The sequence below is a fragment of the Aristolochia californica genome, unplaced genomic scaffold (assembly GCF_029961685.1).
Source record: "Aristolochia californica isolate CCGP_79_NKW_82.1479 unplaced genomic scaffold, dmAriCali1.0.hap1 SCAF_12, whole genome shotgun sequence".
Taxonomy (NCBI): domain Eukaryota; kingdom Viridiplantae; phylum Streptophyta; class Magnoliopsida; order Piperales; family Aristolochiaceae; genus Aristolochia; species Aristolochia californica.
This window is the reverse complement of record NW_027181793.1, coordinates 2,053,269-2,069,388: the sequence shown is the minus strand read 5'-3', so window position 1 is coordinate 2,069,388 and position 16,120 is coordinate 2,053,269. Positions and strand designations below refer to the sequence as shown.

The window sequence follows — 16,120 nt, the reverse complement described above, 5'->3', positions numbered from 1 at the left end:
GTTGTTCTAAGCATCAAACCATAGAATCTAACATGGTATCAGAGTAGAGATTCTATGGTTTCAAGTAAAGTTGCTCCCAAAGTGTTAAAATTTTGCAAAGGAGTTTTTTTTTCAGCCATTGAAGGAAGCAAGGTGCTAGAATTTTCAAATTCCACCAAGGTTCTAAAATAGATAAGTATAAGAAAGCAAGATGCTAGATTTTCCAAGGTTCCAATAAGCATGATCCATTAAGAATCACTACAATTCTTTTTATGGGTTCGAGTAACTACTTGTCATGGTCTCAATCTATCAAATATTTTCTGATTACAAGAGACCTTGTTAGACATATAAACCAACTACCTATGCATGTTAATGAACCTACCTATCACAAGTGGTTGAGGAAAAATACCTTATTTATCAATTGGCTAAGAAATGGCATTGAAGAACAAATTGCAAATAATGTTACTCACTTAGAAACAACAAGGAGAATTGGAACACTTGTCTTGAATTATATTTCACTTGTGAACATCTTTAAAAGATTATGATATAATTCAGGAGATGTGCAAAAAAAAAAAAGCATAAAAACAACCTTCATGAATACTTTGCTAGATTCAAGGTTCCATTATAGGAATGGAAGATTGCTCAACCTTACTCAACATATATTGCAACTCAAGAAAAGCAAAGAGAAGATATGGTCTCAGCCATATGCCTTGCAAATCTACAACTTTACTTTGATGTTGCAAAGTCACAAGTACTTAGTTCTATAACTAGACCTTATTTTAATGATGTGTGTGCTAGCATGCTTAAGACTCTAGTTAAGGCATCCTCAACTCAACAAGTACAACTAAAAAATTCAGCAATGTTCTCCTATGGGATGGGGAGCAACAACTATGAAAGAGGAAGAGGGAGAGGAAGAACTATGGGTGAACCCACTTCCAACTCCCCAAACTTTATTTAGAGAAAAAAAATGTACTTTCTATGGTTTAAACAATCATCTGGTTGACAAGTGCTGAAATGTACAAGGTAAATCAAAGTTTTTCAAGGTTAATCAGGCCTCAACTAATAACACCACAGTCCCACAAAGTGTTACCTCTGATGATCCCAAAGGGAAGATGGTTCTTAGAGATGAATATTCTAACTTATTTCAAAATTTTAAGAATTTACAGCTCCAAGTGCCACTTCAACTACGGTTGCTACTACTAGTATGTTCTCCTATTTTTCATGTTCCAATCTTTCATCTTAGATCATTGACTTTGGTGCCTCTGAATATCTTGGCGGTAAAATAGATAAAATATCTTCCTTGACCCTGAGTACTACTGATTGATATGTATTAGGGTATTCGTACATCCACGTTATCTCCCTCTCTTTCACTTTCTAAAGTTTTATTTGTATCTCAATTCGTGCTTAGTCCTATTTTTGCTAGCCAGTTAACTAAAAGGCTTAATTTCTTTGTTAACTTTTTTCCTTCTCATTGTGTTTTTTAGGACATCAAGACGAAACAAATGATTTGTAGCGGCCATGAAAGAGGAGATCTCTACTTTATGGATCCAACAATTTTGATAGCCGTAGCAAGAACTGATAAAGAAGTAATACAATGGCACAACAAGTTGAGCTATCCTTCCTTGTCAACTTTGAAATTATCAGTTTCCTCATTAAAATTTGTATCTCTGTTATCTAGTTATATTTTTGCGCTTGCGAAGCATCACCATGCCATGTTTAAGCTCAGACAAAATAATATATCATCTACTCCTTTCTCTTTGATTCATTCAGATGTGTGGAGGCCACTTAATGTCCCGAATATTTCACAATCTAAGTATTTTGTGGATGCTCATACAAGGGTTAGTTATATTTGTTGCATGATAGATTCGAATTGTTTACTATCTTTTTTTTTTTTTTTTTTTGTGCTATGGTTGAGACACAATTTCAAAGGAAAATTCAGATATTTAGGTTTGATAATGCAAAGAAATATTTTTCCTCTCAATTTCAGAATTTATTCAAACAAAAAGGCATTACTCATCAATCTTCTTGTGTGTATACACCACAATAGAATGATGTCTCAGAAATGAAGAATAAGCATCTTGTTGAAGTTGCATATGCACATATGCTGTCCATGAATGTCGCTTCATTCTATAGGCATATGTAGTTCTTACTGCTTGTTTTTTAATAAACCACATACTTTCTAGTGAATTACATGAGAGTACACCATTCTACAAGTTATTTTATGATTCTTTTACTTTCCAATTACCTCCTCGAGTATTTGGGTGTATTTCATTTATTCATAATTTGGGTCCTCACCAAAACAAGTTTAACCCTAGGGCTATCAAGTGTATTTTCTCAAGATACTCAAAAAATAAAAAAGGTTGCTCTCATTCTTGGTTGCGGACGTATGATGTGGCATTACTTGATCTAAGATGGCAGGCTAGCAAGGATGAGGATAGCTAGGTAACGACCATAATTAGGATATGACTTCCCTTCCATCAATTCAAAGGGTTGTGGGCTATAAATAGTTGTTTACCCTTAGCTATAACCCTAATGACACAATGGTCTGGTATAAAGCTAAACTTGTTGCAAAATGCTACACTCAGTCTTATAGTTGATTGTGTTGAGACCTTTTCTTTGGTAGCCAAGATAAATTGTCCTAGTTCTTGTTTTTTAGTGGCCAATTTTTAATTGGTCATATATAAGTTGGATGCTAAAAATGTTTTTCTCCATGCTGACCTATCCAAAGAGATCTAGATGTGTCAACCACCTGGTTATGTGGTTGAGGGAGAAAAGGTGTGTCGCCTAAATAAGGCTATTTATGGGTTGAAACAATCCCCTCATGCTTGGTTTGAAAACTTTACTATTGTGATTATTTGTTTTGGGTTCAAACAATGGGAAAGTGATCACTCCATATTTACAAAAAATCTATAAAAGGTATGATTCTTTTTGAAGTTGTTTGAGTGGTATTCCATGTAATTATGAGAGTGAGTGGCATAATCTATAATTAGTGGTTAGTTTAAGTGTTCTTTTTTATTCTTAAGTATTAGGGCATCCATGCCCCACCTATATAAATAATAAAGAGAGGGGAAGGAGCTCATTCACTCTCTCTTAGTCCCTAAAGTTTCTCTCCTCAACTCTTGCTCTTGCCTTCTCCTTGTCATCTTCTCTTATAGTCTTCTTTCTTTCTTCTTCTCAAACCAAGTTATCCATGGATTAAACCCTAGAATTCAACATAGTATAAGAGTTGGAATTCTAGGGTTTAAAGTAAAGTTGATCAAGTTATGAAATGTTGAATTTATGGAAAAGAGAAATGCTTCATTGACTTCTTATAATCAGAGTACATAAACCTCTATTTATTATAGAGGAAAGTAATAGAGTCCAACTACAATTAAACTACCGTTGTCCCAATTACAGCTAAACTCCAACACTCAAAGATAAGTCCTAGCATAATTAAATAACCTATATAAATAGAAGACTAACATGACTAAAACACCTTTAAACCAAAACTCTTCTGTGAGACCTGCTTCCATAATCATTGTGGCTCTGTTAGACTTCTTATGCCACCTCACGTGATCATGGTGGGTCCCATATCTATGGGCTTGGACCCATCTTCCAACACACTTGGATATGTGGGCCTTCATTGGTTTTATGGGTTTGGCCCATCTTCCAACATACTTGCTTCCTTGGTCGTGTGGGCTTGAGCCCATCTTCCAACATAGTTTAGTGAAAAGGAAACTAAATTCAACCTTCAAGCAACAACAAGTTCAACTACTTTTGAAGAGGAGCAAAAGGTGGAAGTCAATTCAGAAAGTTCTCTCCTTAATAAGATAAGTTTCACCTTATGCTTCACATTATGAGGGATTCAATTCAAGTTTTTGACATTCACAAAGTTTTTTTACTCAAGCCTAATTATCCCACTCAAAATTCGTTTTCTCATTCATATTGAATGGCTGAAATCAACCTTTTTGTCATGGGCATGAGTTTCCTTCATTCCTTGTTTGTTTGATTTAATTTTTATGCCAAGAAGTCCTCCTTTGGAATTCTAAAAGTCATCTTGAAACTCTCTTTAAGTTCTGGTTTGTTGAAGGAGTGGCCGCTCAATTAAGTTTTTAAAACCCTAAGTTAGGGTTTGAAGAATAGTTTTAGAAAGTAATCACTAGTTGTAGTTCATTTTTTTATTTCTTTCTAACCAGCACCTAGTTCATTTTTTCCTTTTTTAATCACCATTGGTTATTGAGTGATTAAAATTCTGGTTTAGAATCTCAAAAAACAAAAAAATTTGAAAAAAGGGGTCATGCTTGTGTGATCTATTGGCTGGTCTCCTTACTTGTTACTTATTGAATTTGATCACTTGACATTACATAGTTTTGCATTCCATAACTTCAAATATTTTTTCGTTTTGATAAATTCTTGTTCTTTTTCCTCCTTAGTTAAACAAAAGGTGCTGGTTTTCTGGGAATTTTTTTTTTAAGTCATAATGTTTGAATTGCCAAATACTTCTTCTTCCTCTACATATGCAAATTTCAACAAAAGTAATCCATTAAGGATTACTACAATTCCACTTAAAGGCTTGAGTAATTACTAGTCTTGGTCCCAATGTGTAAAACATTTTCTGATTACTAGAGACCTTGTTGAGCATATAACTCAGCCACCTATGCATGTGGATCAGCCAGCTTACCATAAGTGGTTGAGGGAAGACACACTAGTTATTAACTGGTTGATTAAATAGTATGGAGGAACATGTGGCAAACAATGGGATGCACCTATGGACAACCAAAGTAATATGGGACACATGTTTTGAATTATATTCTACCCTGATAGTCTATAAAAGATTTATGACATATTTTATAAGATGTGAAACACAAAGTGCAAAGACAATCTTCATGAGTACTTTGCCAGATTCAAAGGGCCGGTACAAGAGTGTTAGGTTACACAACCATATGCACTTGATGTTACCTCACAGGAAAAGCAAAGGGAAGACCTGGTCTCAGCTATATGTCTTGCTAATCTACCTCCCTACTTGGATGTTTTCATATAACAAGTACTTTAACTTTGCTGTAAAACCTTCTTTTAATGATGTATGTGCAACCATGTTATGGATTTCGGTTAAGGAGTCCAACAGTCAAGTAGAACAAGTAGAAAACTTTGCTATATTCTCCCAAGGGAGAGGGAACAATGGTTCTGGTAGATGTAAAGGAAGAGGTAGAAAGACACCTGGCAGAGGAAGATGTGGAAATACTCTTACCTCTAACACTGGTGGTCAACAAAGGAAGTGTACCTTTTGTAGGCTCAACATCCATCTAGTTGAAAATTTTTGGAACCCACATGGCAAACCACCTTAGTTCAAGGTTAATCAAGCATCAACCTCTACTATATCTACCAACAGTGCATTACCGTCAGAGTCCTCTAGAGGAAGATTGAATTTATCAGAAGAGGATCATGAATTGTTTAAGAAGTTTAAAAGTATGATGACTACTCCCCAAAGAAACACAATCGCTACAGTTGCCACTATTGGTATGTCTTCCTTGGCTCTAGCAATTAACCTTGGATCATTGATTCTGGAGCTTCTGAGCATCTCATAGGTAAAATTGAAATCTTGTCCTCCGTGACACCATGCACTTTAGATCACTTTGTTTCTATTGAAAATGGATCACAAACTAGGATTCAGGTTATCAGTACATCCACCATTTCACCATTGTTTTCACTTTCTAATCTCTTGTTTGTCCCTCAATTTCTGTTGAGTCTTATGTTGGCAAGTCAATTGACCAAAAGACAAATTTTCTATTGTTGGAAGATAGGCCCAAGCCCACACGACCAAGAAGGCCCACAAGATGGGCCCAAGCACATAAGAAGTAGGACCCACCATAATTACCACAAGCTGGCATCCTTATCACATAAGTTGGAAGATCAAGGACTCACAAAGACATCTTTATCTTAAGTTGGAAGAAATCGAACGGACGGCCACAGAGGCGGCCAGCGAGCAGCTGTTGACGGCGGTAGAGGTGGCGACAACAGCGGACGGGAGGGGCTCGGCGGTGACAAGGGGAGGAAAATTTTTCCCCCCCTCGCTCTCGCTCACGCTCCCGCTCCTGACCCGATACCGATCCCGACTCACCTCGAGCTGGCTCGCGAGCTGACGAACTGAACCTGGCTTCGATCGAGCTCGGCTCGTTAAGGTAAACATGCCGATTTCAGAGCTTCAGATCGATAGATAATGAATCGAACCGAGCCGGCACCGAGCCGAACTCGAGCCGCTCGCGAGCCGGCTCGGATCGAAGCCACCCCTACTTACTACTATGCATGGTATTAAAGTTGGCATTGAGCAAAGTGTTATATATGAGAAATCTTCCATGTTGTAAGAGATTAGGTCATATCTCTATTGATAGAATTAAAAGATTAGTTAATGATGGAGTCCTTGAGGCTCTTGATTTTACTAATTTTAGTGCATGTGTGGATTTCATTAAAAGGAAAGTAAACCAACAAGTACAAGAAAGGTGCCAGGAGGACTTTTGATGTCTTAGAAATCATGCACACTGATATTTCAGGAACCTATATCTCTATCTGCTTTATGATAGAAATGAAGCACTAGATACATATGCTTTTAAGGTCTATAAAGCAAAAGTAGAGAAACAATTAGGCAAACAAATCAAAATTGTGAGGTCAGATAGAGGTGGTGAATATTATGGAAGGTATACTGAAAGAGGACAATTGCCTGGTCCTTTTGTAAGGTTTCTTAAGGAACAAGGTGTTGTACCACAATACACAATGCCTAGCTCACCGTCGAAAAATGGTGTGGCTGAAAGGAGATACCGAACATTGATGGACATTGTGAGGAGTATGATTAGTAACTCTGATCTCCCATTGTCTTTGTGGAGTGAAGCTCTCAAAACTGCAGTCTATGTAGTCAATAGGGTTCCAACTAAGGCGGTTCATAAAACACCAATCGAGTTATGGAAAGGTTGGAAACCTAGTTTAAGGCATGTACATGTTTGGGGTTGTCCAGTTGAAGTTCGGATTTACAATCCACATGAGACAAAGTTAGACTTTAGAATAGTCGGTAAACATTTCATTTGCTCTATAGAAAAGTCTAAGGGATACAGATTTTATTGTCCATCTCGTTCGACAAGAATTGTAGAATCTAAGAATGCAAGGTTCTTTGAGAATGATGAGATTAATGGGAGTAACCAACCACAAAGCTTAGTTTTTGAGGAGCATACAAGTCTTCAACCTGCTCCTACAACTTCACATAGATTGGTTGTTGTTCATGATAATCATCAGGATTCGATTATTCAAGTACAACCAATAGTTGAAGAACCATCTCATCATGAGGATACTCTTATAGATCCGGTTACTCAACATTCTCAACCTGAAAATGTTGACGTACCATTAAGAAGATCTTCAAGAGTTAGGAAACCTGCAATCTCTTCAGAATATGAAGTGTACTTTCAAGAGTCTGACATGGACATTTGTGTTGAAGATGATCCTATTACGTTTTCACAAGCCATGGTTGGACATAAATCCACATTATGGAATGATGCCATGAAGGAAGAGTTGGATTCAATGGATAAAAACCAAGTCTGGGATCTTGTTGAATTCCCTAAAGGGGGGGAGGCCATTGGCTGTAAATAGGTTTTTAAAACCTAAAAAAACTCTTTAGGCAATATTGAAAGATATAAGGCAAGACTTGTAGCCAAATGATTTACTCAACAAGAAGGAGTTGATTATCACGATACTTTCTCTCCTGTTTCAAAAAGGATTCATTTTGGATAATCATGGCAATAGTAGGTCATTATGATATGGAGTTACATCAAATGGATGTGAAAACGGTTTTCCTCAAGGGAGACCTAGAAGAAGAAGTTTTCATGAAACAACCTGAAGGTTTCATTTCAGAGGGGAATGATCATTTGGTTTGTAGACTTAAGAAATCTATATATGGACTAAAACAAACCTCTCGTCAATGGTATTAAAAATTTTATGAAGTTATTTCTTCATTTGGTTTTACGAAGAATATCATGGATCAATGTATATACCATAAGGTCAGTGGGAGAAAAATAATTTTCTTAGTCTTATATGTAGATGATATTCTACTTGCTTCAAGTGATTTAGGATTACTTCATGAAGCCAAAGGATTTCTCTCGATGAAATTTGATATGAAAGATATGGGCGAAGCTTCTTATGTCATAGGCATAAAGATTGAGAGAAACAAATCCCAAGGGACATTAAGATTGTCTCAAGAAACCTATATCAACAAAATTTTAGAGAGATATCGTATGAATATTTGTTCATCTGGTGTTGCATCTATTTTGAAAAGGTGTCAAATTGAGTTTGGAACAAGGTCCATGAAATAATTTAGAGAGGGAACAAATGAAAAACATTCCATATGCTTCTGCAGTTGGGAGTTTAATGTATGCTCAGGTTTGCACAAGACCTGACATAGTATATGCAATGGGAATGTTGGGTAGATATCGAAGTAATCCGGAGTTGGAAGTTTAATGTATGCTCAGGTTTGCACAAGACCTAACATAGCATATGCAGTGGGAATGTTGGGCAGATATTTAGGTAATCCGGGTTTGGACTGTTGGAAAGCTGCAAAGAAACTCATGCGATACTTTCAGGGGATTAAAGACTACAAGCTTACGTATAGTCGATCTGATAATTTGGAAGTTATTGGATATTAAGACTCTGATTTTGTTCGCTTCCTTGATTCAAGAAAGTCGACATCTGGATACGTCTTCTTATTAGATGGAGGAACCATTTCTTGGAGAAGTGCAAAACAATCTTTGATTGCTACTTCTACCACAGAAGTAGCATTTGTAGCATGTTTTGAAGCGTCATCACATGTCATATTGTTGAGGAGTTTTATTTCAGGGCTTAAAATTGTTAACACAATTTCTAAGCCATTAAGGATTTATTGCGACAATTCCACATCAGTGTTTTTGGCCAAGAACAATAAGAACGGAAGTCGTAGTACGCATATTAACATAAAGTTTTTAGTTATTTGGGAACATGTCAAAGCAAACAAAGTGTGTCTACCACCCGTTTCTTATAAGGGACATGTTGAACATTTGGGACTCAGTTCTATTAAGTAATTTATGTAATTGAAATTCCTTTTATGTTTGTATCGCAATTTGTCAATTGAAAAACTCCATTAAGTTCATTTTTGTTTTCTCTTATTTGGTTGTATACATAAAGTTTAGAGAATGATAATATAAGATGATCTTGAATGAGCATTATGAATGTTCATTCATAAAAAGGTTCTCATTCAAATGAGACAGTTGCATTGTAATACGTGGAAGGTAATATTTGCTCTAAAGGACTTACTGTCACGATTCATTTAATTTAATCTTCTTTGTTTGAGTACAAGTATATTATATCTATGGGAAACATTCTTGAAGATGTATCAATAATCAATTATACATATTAAGTATGCGCATGGGTCAAGTGGGAGAACGTTAGACAGTTCTCTAATCATCACCTAGGTGACCCGTCGCTTGGTGTTTCCCTTAAAGGGTGGTCGCCAGCAACAGTTACTACCTCTCACCTTCCCATCGTTTGGTGGTCTCCTTTGATGGAAAGGAGGAGTATAAGAAAGGGTCTGGTCTAGCAAAAGCATGCATGGGCATTGCCATCGACAAGCCTCTACAATAGATGAGACACTTTGTTCGCTAGAAATTGACACCATGTCAAGAGGTACAATTTTGAATTCATGAATTTCATTTATGTTATTTAGAAGTTCATGATATGAAGAATTCCTACATAAAGTTGTTGATTTCAGGTTATCCCTGTGCTATTTTGATCATTCCTTACCTTACTAGGAACTTTGACAGCTACTACACCAGTAGCTTGTATCTGCTATGTGATTCATTCCATTAGAAACAGGAGCTCCATTTTTTCGGAAACTCTCTGCTCTCGCTGGTATCCCTCTCTGTTCGGAAGCGAGTGCGGAATAAGAATGTGATATTTCTAGATTACAAAACTACCTAAGTTAGGAAGAGTTGATTTTAATCCAGCGCCTATTTTGCCTAGTCGACTCAGACTGAGCGATCTGCGAGTCAACTTGGACCGAGCCACACCAACTGACCGGGTCAACTCGGTCAGGGTCAGTTTACCTCGGCCTTCTCATCCTGGTCTCCTGCCTCGGTGTGACTTATTTATCGAATCAGATTGTTATCACTCGGTCAGTCTATTAAGGATTCATTATTTGGTACGTGTTATTTGACGCAGGCCCATTTCAACTACTGCTATTGTGTCTTTCTGATTGAGACATTATTATTGAAGGACTTCTCAATTTGTTAGTTTTGGTTATTTTGGTGACTATGACCATTTGACTGGAGTGTAGAGCGATGTCTTACAACTAAGAGGGATTTTACTCTCTCTTATATTATGCCAGTTGGGTTTCTTCGAAAAGAACAACAAGACCACCAACTTGAGGGGGTGTTGGAAGATATGGTGGACTGCCATTTTATATGAGAATATCCTATACACTATTTGTAGCAAGCTGGGCGTTCATGATGTTCTCTCACCCCAACTTGAGGAGGAGTATTGGAAGATGGGCCCAAGCCTACACGACCAAGGAAAGCCCACACACCCAAGTGTGTTAGAAGATGGGCTCAAGCCCATAAGACCAAGTCCTACACATCCAAGAGATGTGGAAGATGGGCTCAAGGTCTACAGACCTAGGAGAAGGCCCACATGCCCACACAATGGTGACATGATGGTAAATAAAGAGTCATCTCATAAAGAAGGCAATGATATAATTAGTTTAAATTTTAGAGGTATTATTATAATATTGTAACCTTATTCATCTATAAATTGAGCCTCAAGGGAAGGGTTAGGACATAAGTCTATAACCTCTTTCTTCATCTTGTTTTCTCCAAATATGTCATCTCCCTTTTTCTCGATGAGCTAAATCCATGGAGTCCTGAAAATCAATAGTTTTCTTATGTCATTTTCCTTTAGAAGCATGTAGACCTAACGACATTGTAATTGTAAACACTTTTACACAACTATAAATATAACCTCAAGGCATGGGTAGAGCATTCGAGTTTCTTCCTCTTGGCTCAAATTTGTCCAAACATCTCTCTCTCTTTTTCTCTTTCTTCTCACCTCTCTTCCAAGAGCTAGAATTCCTCTTTCTTCTCCTTCGCTTGAGATCTTTTGTGTTTATGTCTTGTCCCTAGAAATCAATAAGTCTAATGCAGTTCACTAGGCTTCCAACCTGGACCTAACAATAGGATTTTTAGTACATTACGCAATCTACCCTAGACTCAACAATGAAATTTTCAACCACAATTCACTAGGTAATCCAGCTTAGACCTAATCAAGATATTTTCAATAATGTCTTATTTCAATAGGACTTAGCACACACAATAACAACAAACAAGGCTTACCACCCTCTTCTCAAAGCTTTAGCAACTTCTCTCAATTCACTTGAGGCGGAGGCATGGTCTAGCCTTGCCGTGTCTTGACCAATAAGCAAAGTTTACTTGCTTTTACTTCAGCCCGATCAAAATGCCTACTAATAGGCAGATTTTGTAATTCAAGCACAAATTAATTGACTAGATTTCATAATTCAATCACAATAAAATGGATTAGTTTTATAAATTGGCATTCTTAATCAAAGCAGCTTGACTCAATTATAATTTCACATTACAAGTACACTAGTTGGGGATTTGAATCTTTAAGTTTAGGTTTGCTAGACCAATTTCACTCAAATGATACCAAAGTATGAATACCATGAATCTTTAACTTTTGAGAAAGCCCCCAAATCAATCAATTATATGTAGTTGCCCTTTTTAAATGCCTCAAACGCCTTCAAATCTTTTAACTGCCACAATAAATACTTTTGTTGAACAAATGATATGATTTCAAAATAATGGCACGACAAAACTCACAAGGATCAAGCACAACAAATAAGATTTTAAAATACAATTACAAGATGTACTTAGTTGTTTGTCTGGTGGCTTTTCAAATCATGAACTCAATCTCCAAAATTTCGATTTTAATGTACGAGAGCCTTTTGGAGTTGTCATTTTTCTTCAAGCAATCACGAGAGGGATAAATTTAGGGCTAAATCTTTTACTACTTGAGTTTTCAATAGTCAAAAATTCAACTATTGATCTAAAAATGGGACATCTTTTTTTAAATCTTGACTAATCTCAATTAAAGATCTCAAGAAAATACTTAAATCTTTATTTTGAGATGTTAATCACATGGATAAGTTATTTATAGACTTCAGAGACCTATCTTGGCCAATATCATTTTGTAGCTTTTCCATAACGCACTATTTGATTGATTCTTACTAGATTGGTAAATCTTCTTTGGACTCTCCTTATTGTTTGGCTGTGTCCACGAACAACATCAATAGATATTTTTCTATCTCAACTTGTCAGGTCAACTTTGAATCATTCAATTGCTTTCTTCAATGTACCTTCTTTTAACGTCTTCGTGCACCTTATGTGTCTGGTTGTCTTGGCATATGACTTTTAACGAAACCTTTTTCTCTATACAATTCATTTAGATGACTTATAGTTGAACTTCATTATCTTCTTCTCCTACTTTTACATGCAACGACCATTCGATTGACTTGGATGACCAAACTTCTTCCTCCTTCAACTTTTTCTTTTTTTTTTTTTGCTTATTTGAACTTTTTTCTTTTCACCATTTCTCATTCTTCTCTTCCTTTTCTCCCTTTTTTCTAATTTGTTTTTCTTTATCAATTATTTTTTATGCTTGCTTTCTTGCTATGCTTGAGCTCTCTTGTTTTAGCAAATGGTGTCGTTAAGTCACTTGACAATGTGTTTTCTAGCATGAACTATTTGCTTTTTTCTTTGTGAGAATCATTCAATCGGTCATATGTTGATCGAATGAATTTGTTTCCAAAAATTTCTTTTGAGGTTTTTTTTAACTACAAATTAATCTTAAATGCACTTTATTAATAACTTGAGTGTTTATTATCTTAAAATTTATTTCATAGGAATCTTCAGTCCAACAAGTAATCTTGACAGTAAGGATGGATGACATTAGATTGCCAAGAAGCGATAAAAAGAAGAAATTGAAGAAGTGAAAGAGTATCTCTAGGGCCACTTTCAAAAAAAAGATTTAGAATCTAAGATATTTTCTTGGGATCAAGGTGGTTGGGAGTAAAAGAGTTGTTTTACCACAAACAAAATATATCACAAATATGCTACAAAAATATAATATTTTGCGCGGCAAAATAACTTGAAATACCCATGGAAGTGAACTCAAATCTTCATGATGATGGTAACTCAACGATTCAAGATAAAACTATGTATATTAGGCTAACAGGAGAGCTTATCTATGCAACAGTAACTAGACTAGATATTACATTTGTTGTGAACGTGGTTAGCCAATATATTGAAAATCATAAAAAACTTGATCTAGATGTAACTCAAAAGATCTTGAGATATCTAAGGCTAATTGTATAAGCCATATGACTAAATGGTCAAGATTGGGTTTCAAACTAAGTCCTATGGTGAAGAATTTTGTTGATTGAGTTGTTATCTTAATTAGAAACATTCTAGTATTCCAAGAGATGAGTAAACATATTAAAATGAATTGCCATTTTAGTTCAAAATACTGTGATGAGTAACACTCGTACATAAAGTTAGACTAACTTTGAGATGTCTTCACCAAAACCCTTGGAAAGTGTGAATTTGGTAACTTTATAATAACTTGGGGCTTCTTGATATATGTACTTGAAGAAGAGTTGAAATATATATCAATGGTATTATTATAATTTTACAATATATTTTTAACCCTCTTAGGTCAAGAATTTTTTTATGTTTTCTATTAAAGATAGTCTAGTTTTGAGAAAAATCTGATATGTATTTTTCGAGTTAAGAGGTGTTTAAACAAGAGGGCTACTTTAGTCTTTTGATATTAACTAATAAAAGGAGTTAGGGGTACTTCTCTCGTCTAGATTTATCTCATTCTCCTCTTCTCTCTCCCTCTTCTTAGATCCCAAAACTAACTTGATAAGATAAATGAGCTTCACATCTGAAAAAATAAAAAGCTAAAAATAATCTATTATAACTAAACATTGAAATGGATACCTACTCTATACAAAAAAAAACTTGTTAAGCAAATCTAAAATTAAATGGAATGATAAATTCAACCTTAATGTTGGGACTCTCTCTCTCTCTCTCTAAATGGAGTCCTGCCCCTCTAGCTCTCATCTTCCCAAATCCGGCAAATCGAGTAAAAAAAATCCATCTAATGATCACATTCAACAAAAGTTACCGGTTTTTCCTACCATAACAGTTCGACACAAGAGTCTACAAATGACTCAAATCAAGTTTTAGAGCTATGATTCCACCATTTATGGTATTTCGGCTGGCAAAACTAGACTTTCACAATATCATAATTGATTTCGAGAAGAAAAAACAACAAAGAAACAATATCAATGACACTACAGAAAAATGTATGGAAAAACAGATAAAAAAACTGGACCAAGTAGGTACTATCCACTTCTTTACGTTGCTACCTCTGCAACCCCAACTAATTCAACACATTTATAAATGGGTCACACTCTTGCAATGTTTTTCATGCAAATTTCACAGCACAAGTAAGCCTCTTAAATTTTAGAGATTTCCAAACTCTATCAGAGTGGACCTTAGTGATTGCTAATCTAGAAAGAACTTTTTGGAGCATAACTTTTATCCTCTCCTTGTTTACCACATCCATTCTCCTCTTCTTGTTTCAAATTTCTTTTCTTGCGGTGCTATCTTTGCTGCATCAGACGTACCTGTTTATTGAAGATAAATGCTAGATTTAAAGTCAAGTTTCAAATAAGAATCTGTTGATTGATGAACATTTTAAGAAATAAAGTAAGAAAAAATAGCAGCGGTATGTCAATAGAGACCAGAGTTATGTGTACATTATAGTGAGATTAGGAAAGGTAAGTTAACGGTAGCAGCATGTAGAATTCCATTTACTTCGCAGTTGTATTGCAACTCAAATTACACTAGTCACACAGAGGACAATAGATCCGTAGAACCAACTTGATATATCTCTTTTCTTTGTCTTGGAATTCTTGTCCTCTTTTCTTCTCCTCACTTTCTCCTCTCCATTTCATTTGAAATTTTAATTCTTAATATGGTTCAGAGTATTAGCTGACCCATGATTTTGTTTTTCAATAAAAAAGGAAAATAAAAGAAACCAGAGGGCTACAGGAAGAACAGCATCTTAGATTTCAGTTTTCTATTCCTCTTCTTCTCCTCGTTTCCCTCTCTTTTCGTTTTCTTCCCTAATTGTTGCCCTAGAGATCAAGAATTAAATCCATATTCTGTTTAACAGTTAAAAAAATTTCATTTCTTTTATTTTACCTAATCTTGTAATATTTTACATGTGTCCACTCATAATTCTCTCTAATCTTGTAAAGATAATTGACTTTCAGTCTTCTTACTTATTTCTATTTTCACTAGTTTGGAATGGGGGGGAGGGGGGTGTAAATTGGTTTATCAAAATTTAAAGTCTAATTCAATTTTTAACTTACTTCAAAAGGAATTCAATTAGTAAACAAAACAAGCAATTCAATCAATCAGCAATATAACACCATTTTTTTAGTGGTTGACAACCCTATCTTGGATTACTATGTCCATTTCTCAGGGTTTTTCATCTTGAAATTAAATTCAGTAGGTAAAAGCCAAATGACATCTACAGGATTAGCTCAACAGTTGGGACTAATGGTTAGCAGCAAATGTGTACAAGCATCTACACCCTTCAAAAAATTTGCAGTAGTAACTACCAATTAGCTTATCTAAGTATGAATCAGTTTATAGGACATCAAAGATTACTTGTTTTACAATTTAGCTCAAAACCTCTAATTTAGACAAATATTACAATAACAAAGCACAAGAAAAGTACACCCAATCCTATGTGATACTACCACAACAATTAACAACTCAATTTAATCTTAATTGAAGGAGTTCAAAGTAAACACTGAATGAGATTTCTAAAACTAAAAAGAAAAAAGAGTTTCAAAAACTACGGATGACCTAGATGTAAAGTCTAATATAGGAGTCTCACAACCAAAATAATACTAGAGTCAGATTACTTGACTTCAAAATAAACTCAATTAAGTTCAGTATGAAAAACACCAACTACACACTAAATTTTAAAATAATAGGCTTGAGTA

The 16,120-nt window shown here is 35.4% G+C and overlaps 1 protein-coding gene across 2 annotated transcripts in view; it reads right to left on the bottom strand.

The window, feature by feature from the left end:
- Positions 1-14,202: 14,202 nt before the first annotated feature.
- LOC137946449 (RHOMBOID-like protein 12, mitochondrial) overlaps positions 14,203-16,120 on the bottom strand; it is a 56,619-nt gene continuing 54,701 nt past the window's right edge. For both annotated transcript variants that reach the window (XM_068792746.1, XM_068792747.1), the window contains one exon: positions 14,203-14,728. The gene's annotated coding sequence lies outside the window, so the exon portion shown is untranslated. The remainder of the gene's footprint in view (positions 14,729-16,120) is intronic.